Source organism: Mchenga conophoros, linkage group LG16 (genome assembly GCF_057382185.1).
Source record: "Mchenga conophoros isolate Kocher_MC1m ecotype Shallow Benthic linkage group LG16, M_conophoros_male_GT1.1, whole genome shotgun sequence".
NCBI classification, from domain to species: domain Eukaryota; kingdom Metazoa; phylum Chordata; class Actinopteri; order Cichliformes; family Cichlidae; genus Mchenga; species Mchenga conophoros.
The window spans coordinates 20,950,892-20,960,882 of record NC_140541.1 but is presented as its reverse complement, the minus strand read 5'-3'; the positions used below and the strand labels follow the sequence as shown (position 1 = coordinate 20,960,882).

At 41.2% G+C, this 9,991-nt stretch overlaps 1 non-coding gene across 1 annotated transcript; it reads right to left on the bottom strand.

The window, feature by feature from the left end:
- Window positions 1-542: 542 nt before the first annotated feature.
- trnal-cag (transfer RNA leucine (anticodon CAG)) lies at window positions 543-625 on the bottom strand. Its single transcript has one exon. It is a non-coding gene; the product is annotated as a tRNA-Leu (tRNA).
- Between the last annotated feature and the right edge of the window lie 9,366 nt (window positions 626-9,991).

Sequence of the window (9,991 nt, the reverse complement as noted above, 5' to 3'; positions counted from 1 at the left end):
ACTAAAGATGTAAAAATTTAAAAAAGTTATAATGAAAATATAAAATTAATTCATTTATTAATATTAACCTTTTTCCCTTTAAAGTTGGACTGGAAATCGTATGTGCTTGAGAAGTAAGAGGTGTTGAAACCTTTTACCTAGACATACATACGATATGTTTTCACTAAATAATTCATTCTATTTTCCGCTGACATCACTGATAAATAATAACAAGCAACTCGATCACTCTAAAAACTGTGATTTTAAAACAAGAAGCAGTTCATGGTTCACTGTATGAGGCACTGAGCTTAGTCTGAAGAATTCATTTAAAAAGCAACAGCTTGATTTTCTTTTTTAAATCTTCCTTTATTCGCTGAGACTTCTATGGCACTTTACTGGATGCACAGAGTGAAAAGAGCCAGATGTGCCCTCTAGTGGATTCATTTTGAACAATATGACATCAACCAGGACCCCGATATGACGATTTATAAACTTTTCATAGTTCAAAGCCTCGGTCGCAGATGTCATATTGGAAACTGTTCAGTTTTACACAAAACAGATTATGTCAGAAGTGGGATTCGAACCCACGCCTCCAGGGGAGACTGCGACCTGAACGCAGCGCCTTAGACCGCTCGGCCATCCTGACTTGTGCTGTCGATCCTTCAAAAACTGTTTTCTTGGATCATGTTTAGGTAATACTTCATATAAAGCGTTTGCTGAATATATTTAATATGAATTACAAATATTTGAATAACACAAATAATTATCCATTCTCCACTTTTCCTATTGAGTACTTCTGACTTACCACTAGATGGCGACATTATTTGATTCTCTTGGACCCAACACATTGATTTGATGCAGTTTATGGTTTAACCACAAACTGTAAAAATCAACAGTGAGTAATGGGCATCCAGATGGTGAGTCATGATTTGTTGCTACTGACAGAACAGAATCATTGTGAAGCATGCATACTGCAACCTTTCACGGATTAATGTCACTGGCTTAATCACTGCAATGACCAGAAGTAAACACAAGTCCAGGATTTACTGGGAGACTTTTGGCACCACCTCAGCACTGCTGCCTGGCAGCGAAACAAATGGGTTTGCTGCATCAGCCTTTAGGAAAAGATCCATGGGGATGTCCTGGAGCAATATTACACTGGCTCTGAAACTTTAAACCCTAAAATTCCTTTTTAAGGAGTCATACTGAGAAACACAGAGTTAGTAACAGTGCAAGATTCTGGTATGTATGCAGTTTCTTCACAAGTACATGTTGCCATTTGCCATTTTTAATCTATATTTTCACATTTTGTGCCTTTGTAAAGTGATGCATTTTTTAAAAGGCACATCTCTGCTCTCTCTCTACATTAGTCAGTGTGTGCGTGCCAGCGCGCTCGCCCAGCCCCTTCCTGATCCTCCCTCAGTACTTTTTTTTTTTTTATCTGGATAATAAGTCACTTATTATATGTTTGTCAAGCAAATAGATTTTTTCAAATTCAAAGCCCCTGAAGGCAACACCATGAAGAGATGTTCACTGAACTGTGGCAGTGTCTAGCAGGGAAACACTGCCCTGTGTTCTCTGTCGAGTGGATGACACACAAACCTCCCGGATATTTGTTTGATGTTATAGCACAAGCATGAAAAAGTTCTCTATGGTTAATGTCTCCCTCTATCTCTAACATGTTGCACACTTCTGTGTGACAGTAGAAAACTTGTTAATACATTATTTTTGACCCTGTGTTGAACCCCAAATAAACTAATAAATGACAAATAATTAGCTCATCTTTTCTATTGAACCTTCTCTGTATTAATTATTACACAGCATATATATATATATATAAACAAAAAAAACACCCAGCACGCCTTCAAGCTCGGGTCCTCTACCAGAGGCCTGGGAGCTTGAGGGTCCTGCGCAGTATCTTAGCTGTTCCCAGGACTGCGCTCTTCTGGACAGAGATCTCCGATGTTGTTCCTGGGATCTGCTGGAGCCACTCGCCTAGCTTGGGAGTCACCGCACCTAGTGCTCCGATTACCACGGGGACCACCGTTACCTTCACCCTCCACATCCTCTCGAGCTCTTCTCTGAGCCCTTGGTGTGTGTGTGTGTGTGTGTGTGTGTGTGTGTGTGTGTGTGTGTGTGTGTGTATATATATGTATATATATGTGTGTGTGTGTGTGTGTGTGTATGTATGTATGTATGTGTGTATATATATATATATATATATATATATATATATATATATATATATATATATATATATATATATATATATATACTGGCTACTGGTAGACAGAACAATCAGCCGAGACTGCAAGACCAGACTGACCAACCTGTGCACTGCCTGGATTGATTACAAGAAGGCCTATGACTCAATGCCCCACAGCTGGATACTGGAATGCCTAGAATTGTACAAGATCAATGGGACCCTAAGAGCCTTCATCAGGAACTCAATGGGGATGTGGCGTACAACACTAGAGGCCAACTCCAAGCCCATAGCACAAGTTACCATCAAGTGCGGGATCTACCAAGGAGATGCTCTGTCCCCACTGCTGTTCTGCATAGGCCTGAACCCCCTCAGTGAGATCATTAACAAGACTGGCTACGGATACCGACTACGGAACGGAGCAGTTGTCAGCCACCTCCTGTACATGGATGACATCAAGCTGTATGCCAAGAGTGAACGAGACATCGATTCACTGATCCACACTACCAGGCTATACAGCAATGACATTGGAATGTCGTTCGGACTGGAGAAGTGTAGTCGGATGGTAACAAAGAGAGGGAAGGTAGTCAGAACTGAGGGGATTGAACTACCAGAAGGCAACATTGCAGACATAGAGGACAGTTACAAGTACCTGGGGATCCCACAGGCAAATGGGAACCATGAAGAGGCCGCTAGAAAGGCTGCAACCACCAAGTACCTGCAGAGGGTCAGGCAAGTCCTGAGGAGTCAGCTGAATGGTAAGAACAAGATCCGGGCCATCAACACATACGCCCTGCCCATGATCAGATACCCTGCTGGGGTAATAAGCTGGCCAAAGGAGGAGATAGAAACCACTGACATAAAGACAAGAAAGCTCCTTACCATGCATGGAGGGTTTCACCCCAAGTCCAGCACCCTGAGGCTGTACGCTAAGCGGAAGGAAGGGGGCCGGGGACTGGTGAGTGTCAGCACCACAGTCCAGGATGAGACAAGGAACATCCAAGAATACATTGGGAAGATGGCCCCAACTGACCGAGTGCTCAGTGAATACCTCAGGCAGCAGAAACCCAAGAAAGAGGAGGGAGACGAGGAACCATCATGGAAGGACAGGCCCCTGCACGGTATGTACCACCGGCAGATAGAGGAGGTGGCTGATATCCAGAAATCCTACCAGTGGCTGGACAAAGCTGGACTGAAAGACAGCACAGAGGCACTAATCATGGCGGCACAAGAACAAGCTCTGAGCACAAGATCCATAGAGGCTGGGGTCTATCACACCAGGCAAGACCCCAGGTGCAGGCTGTGTAAAGATGCCCCAGAGACAATCCAGCACATAACAGCAGGGTGCAAGATGCTAGCAGGCAAGGCATACATGGAACGCCATAACCAAGTGGCCGGCATAGTGTACAGGAACATCTGTGCTGAGTACAACCTGGAAGTCCCGAGGTCAAAATGGGAGATGCCCCCAAGGGTGGTGGAGAATGACCGAGCTAAGATCCTGTGGGACTTCCAGATACAGACGGACAAAATGGTGGTGGCTAACCAACCGGACATAGTGGTGGTAGACAAACAGAAGAAGACGGCCGTAGTGATCGATGTAGCGGTTCCGAATGACAGCAATATCAGGAAGAAGGAACACGAGAAGCTGGAGAAATACCAAGGGCTCAGAGAAGAGCTCGAGAGGATGTGGAGGGTGAAGGTAACGGTGGTCCCCGTGGTAATCGGAGCACTAGGTGCGGTGACTCCCAAGCTAGGCGAGTGGCTCCAGCAGATCCCGGGAACAACATCGGAAATCTCTGTCCAGAAGAGCGCAGTCCTGGGAACAGCTAAGATACTGCGCAGGACCCTCAAGCTCCCAGGCCTCTGGTAGAGGACCCGAGCTTGAAGGATAAACCGCCCGCAGGGGCGTGCTGGGTGTTGTTGTTATATATATATATATATAATTCTTTGCCCGTGTATTCCTCCTCCTCAGCATTTATAGTAGCTTATGAAGCTGTGCCAAGCCAACTGGCATTGCAGTGAGTAAAATTTATGTACTGGAAGTGTACAGAATAAAATTATCTCTCTACTTTACTAATTATTTAATGTCAGCTTAAATTTTACAGCAAAGCTTGATAATAATTCGGAACATTTGCTCACAGGTTGATGTTGTCTTCAGTCATCAGAGTTCTCTCTGTCTGTTGTTTTTGTTCACTGTTGTCGTTCCCCTCCTCCGTTGCCCTCTGTGTTTCCTTCCCTGTCACCATGAGGACTGAGCTGATTGATTAGATGCCACCAAAGTCCAAATCAGCAGAAACGAAATATGACAGCAGATGTTAACCAGGCTGAGGGGAAGGAATAGGGAACACAATAAACCTTAACTACTTTACAGTTTTTCTCAGTCGCTTTGGTGCGTTCCTCAGAACACCATTAACATTTGCACAGCAGTTAGTGCATTTCCCAAAACAATTAGTGCAAACTGCAAAACCTAGTGGATAGCCTGCAAAAGCACGTCACATGCACAGAATTGATTATCCATACCTCAAAAGCAAGTATCCATGTCAATGAAACTGTCAGTGCCATCAAAATGAAAAGTCTTGACACCATCTTTATGAACAAGATAGTCAAATGGCATTGTCATGTTTCCACTATGACAGTTTATAATTTCAGTGTTTCCCATTGCAAAAACAATTGGTGACACCTGAAAATGCTGACGACAGCACTATGGCCTACCTGTACAGCCATCTGAAATGTGCAGTAAAGTCACTGTAGATGTTATGGGAGTCTTGGGAGTAACTGAGACACTGAATACGTACGTTTCACATTTCCATTGTGTAGAAGTGTTTGTAATCCTACAGAATTGTGCAAAAGAAAAATATGCTACAGTCACTTGTGCACTGTAGAATACATGTAAACATAAAATCACCCATTTGGTAGAGCTGTGCACTAATGTGAACAATAAACAGCACATGTAACAGTACAGTAAATCATTCTGGCACATCCAGACGTTCCTGTCTGTCTGGCCACATATTTTCATCTACATCACAACAGATGTTATCCCTCGCAATGCAGCGAGGAAAGTATCTCCTGGAGTGGCGAATCCATCCTCTGCAGGACCCTGCTGTGATGTCGTCACATGCTGCATCCATGGCTGCTAGCAGGGCCATTTGCTCATGTGGATGCCGGTCATAAACTTTCCACCTCCAGGCAGAGAAAAACTCCTCTATTGGATTAAGGAATGGGGAATATGGAGGGAGATATTCAACCAGAATTCTGTCATGTGCTGCAAACCACTCTCTGACCTGATGGGAGTGGTGAAAACGGACATTATCCCAGACAACAACATACTTGCTGAGTTGGCCTCCACCTCTCTCATTCTCAGGGACTAGGTCCCTGTAAAGAGTGTCTAAAAATGTCAGGAGATGTTGGGTATTGTATGGACCAAGAAGGGGGATATGGGTGAGGACGCCGTTGTCTGAGATGGCACAGTACAGTACAGTGTATTACTGTTTGCATACCTGTTTTCCCTACGGAATGTTTGAATGATTGAACTGACAGTAGTTCTTCCAATATTGGGTTGCACCCTTCGACCAGCCTCCTCCATGGTGAGGCCGTGATTGACAACATGGTCCACAATTGTAGCCCTTATTTCATTAGGAATCCGCCTATATCTGCCTCTTCTCCCTCTTCCCCTTCCCCTTCCTCCCCGCATCCTCACCCCTCTTCCACGGTGCTGACCTTCCATTTTGTGTCACAGAAGTGTAGAAATGTTACACACTAGCTCCTGCGCAGTTTATATATGCTTGCCAATTGGGGATTCACAGGATTCATCCATAATTGACAGTGAACAACCTCATGAGTGACAGCTGTAATTCACCTGAGATCAATTGTTCAATTTCGGAGACATTTCCAGGAAAAATGATACAGAAAGGTATAGGATTTGCTTGACAGATGGCCAATATTTGGCATGTGATAACTAGTTCAACAATTTTGTGTGTGATGACTCAAGCAATGGATGTATGACTATTAGTTTTATTGGGAACGACTATTCAGCATCCATAGGTATGATTACTTTTGACTGACATGACATAAGCAAATGGAAATGTCAGAAAGCAGCAGGGAAATGTATGGAAGCAACTGATTCATGTCCAAAATCATTTGCAGCTTGTTCAGAGAGAGGAGAAATTGCTACTACGATGTGCACAAATGACTGAGTGTTGTGGAGGTTGAACTAATAGTTATGAGAATTTCAATTCTGATCTGAGAAACGCACCAAAGCGACTGAGAAAAACTGTAACTCATTCACATTTACTGTGCTGTTTGCTGCAAACTCATTATAGAAGCTTACAAATGATGATGGAGGTAAAGTTCTGGAAAATAAGAAAAAGAAAGGGGGGGGGGGGATACTAAGGCATATTTTCTTCACAGTAAAAATAGAAGCTTTGACAAAAACAGGAATTTTAGTTTGATTTTTGTTTTTTTGTAATTTTATTGTGTGTAAGAAAAATATTTAGCAAATGCATTTTCATAATGCCCGGGTTTGCATGAGTGTTATGAACAGATGAGAATAAGGAGATGTAAATATGAGGTTTGTGTCTGTGTCCTTTAAACAGATGGTGTCCAGACTGAGACAGATGAGAAGCTAAACCCAGAAGAACCAATAAGAAAAGGAGGAGATGATACAAGACCAGTTAGACTTTATGGTCACAGCTACTTGAATTGAATAATGTGGTGTTGACTCAGGTTCTATATGTACATGTGTGTATAGATAGATAGATAGATAGATAGATAGATAGATAGATAGATAGATAGTCAGTCATTAGATCTGAGCAACTGTTTGAGCATCTCCAGAATCTGCTGACATTAAGCCAAACTGTGCAGTCAAAGAAGACAAATGAAGGTCAACGAGTAAAAAAGAACAGAAAAACTAGCACAGAAACAGAGCATTTGCATATATAGTATATATCTGCAAAAGGCAGCCTGATGTAAAAGTTTTTGTAACTTCAAAACAATGAAGGTACGTACTACAAGAAAAGGCTTTTGTGTTTCTGTTCAAGGAGTGAAACTATGGAACAAACTGAATATGGAATTAAAGCAATGTCCAAACATAAAACTGTTCAAAAAGAGTTATAAAAATATGATCTTCTCGATCTATAAAGAAAAGGGAAATATTTAAATTAAGTGAATGTCTCTATTTAAAAACAAACAAACAAAAAATTCATGATGTGATATTATAGTATATAGTATATCAGAAATCTGTTCACTATTTTTATTACAAATTATATCAGTAAGGAAGCTGACTAAATATTCACTGATAATTTATGGGACAGGGGTGGGATTAAATAAGTGTATACTTCTTCCCACTCCCTTTCAACATGTAAATTAATCAGAATGGTTTTTTGTATGTAATTTGTATAGTATATTTTTTTTCTCTCATTTCTTTTCTAAATGTACTTGTATATTGTTCACATGTTGAAATAAATTACCAATCAATCAATCAATCAAACCCTGCAAGACATCTGTGAGAAAAGCATTTTTTGGGCTGCAATATCAAGAAGCAAGTCATTACAAGGCTATGTATGGTTTTATCTTAGATTGATTAAATCGTATTTACACTGATAATTACAGTAGCTGTTCATAAAATGGTCTTTTATTCTGGCTGCTGCATGCCTTCTTTACTGTGAATGTTCTTACTATTCATTATCAATAAAAATTATCCATGTACTGGTTTTTCATGATGATGGCAAAAGAGATCACAGCATAAATAAAAACTTGCTGAAATATTACAGCTACAGCCAGATACAGGCAGAGCTGATCATCACTGCTCCAGCAATGATGGTAAATTAATTAATTCAGATGTTTAAAGTGCTCACAGTCCTGCAAAAAAAAGAAAAAGAAAAAGTCAATGATACATAGGCATTAGATCTAAGCGGTGTAAAGAAATGCAAAGGATGCCATCATGTCTGTCAAGTCCTCTTTGAAAAGGCCACATGTTTGCCAACACTGCAACTTTGGGAAGCCATTGTCATAACGTGCACCTCTTTCTTTCCTGTGATGAGCATCATATCCACGCCGTTTTCAAATCGACAACACATAAATGGTCATGCAGCGGCTTCGAGAGAACGGTAATGATGTTAGCCATATGCCAAGGCCATCTCAATAACTTCACACGATCCAGTCGAGCATTTACTGTGCCATTTCTGACAGCGTCTGAGGAAACATTTTCCACTACCACAGAGGTGGAGGCTCAGTGGTGATTTACTCTCAGTGATTATGTTAGTAATGATTAGCGTTGACATTTCCAGAAATGAGCAGATCAAAATGTCATAGCCGCAGCTTTGCAACTAGCACACTGGACCAGACGAGGTATAAAAAACAAAAACTAATCCTCAATATAAAAATAGATATTAATGCATGGTATGCATAGCTTGCATGAAATTAGATTTTCATATGTATAAGTAAAAACGCTTCCCCTCCTGAGTCCAAAGCAAGAGTTGTGCACACTGGTTTGCAGATCCACAGCTTTCTACCAGCAATCTTGTCACATTCTAATTCTCCAGTTTCACAAATATGACTCAGTCTTGCATCAGGTCAAGGCTATTACAGCAGATATTCCACCGGCTTTTTGATTTCCTTCTGTGTAGACCCAGGTGCTCACTTGACCTTCTGCTAATAAGAGCCAGGGGAATGTGACGTCACTAGCAGAAGTTTTCGTCAAGTGGACCTTCAATGTAGTGGACTGGATTTTAACCTTTCAAATGAACCGTCTGCAAAAACAAATCTCATAAAACAGGGCGGGGACTCAGGCAGGTTTTATTTTTACCTGCTGATTAATAAAAGCGAAAGAAGACAGCGTCATCCGTCTTGCTTGTCGTCTCTGAGCTCCGTGTAGTAAGACGAGAGTGTCTAATCCTGCGCACAGACAGGCGAGGAAGCATAGGGGAGGTGGGGGGTGAAGAAGACCAAAAAATGCTGCTGCTGAATGGAGCCATACAATAGTGACAGTGTGGTGGAAGGGAAAAACGAGGTGGGCTGATTTTTACTCCACTTCAAGTCCAGTTTTCAGCTATTTTTCTCCACTCGGGTAAATCAAGAGTCAGAGACCATGAAGGCTGCTGGCGAGATAACTTTACCTGCAGCTTAAATATTTGATATTGCTGAATGAGATGAAACCTTCTCCTCGAATGCACAAGGTAAGTTCAGCCTTGTTTTTTGTTTCCACGGTCGTTACTCCAAGGTCTTCTGCGCGTTTTTCGTTTTTTTCTTTTGTTTTTTTGTTTGGTTCGTCGAAATCTGCAAGAAAGTTGAAACATTACCAGATAAAAACACAAACAATCCGATGTTCCTCTTGCACACTCTTCTACATATAGATATTATCTTCAGGAAATATATCATAAATGTGTGCTATTCTTATTATACCAGTTGTTTTTTGCAAAACAAACAAGGGCTGCTTCGCTTTGTTTTCTTGTCTTGATGTTTCAGTACCTCGGACAGCGTCGCTATAGTGGTAATACTACAGATTCTCCACTGAAGGGCAGCAGGAGTCTCTCATATCCCTGCATTTGTTCCTAATTGCCATTTAATGAGGAAAAGCCAGAAGAAAATAAAATGTTTTCATATTTGCATCCATGATTTGTGCATGTTTTATAGAATTACAGTATTGCCTCAGTTTCATTTGCCTACACTGAAAAAAGAAAATAGTTGAACCAACTTAATTGAATTATTTCAATTGGTAACACCAAATTTAATTAAGTTCTTTGAAATTAAGTTAATACATTAAATTAACACAACTGATTTAAGTTACATGTACTTAATAAATTAATTGCTGTC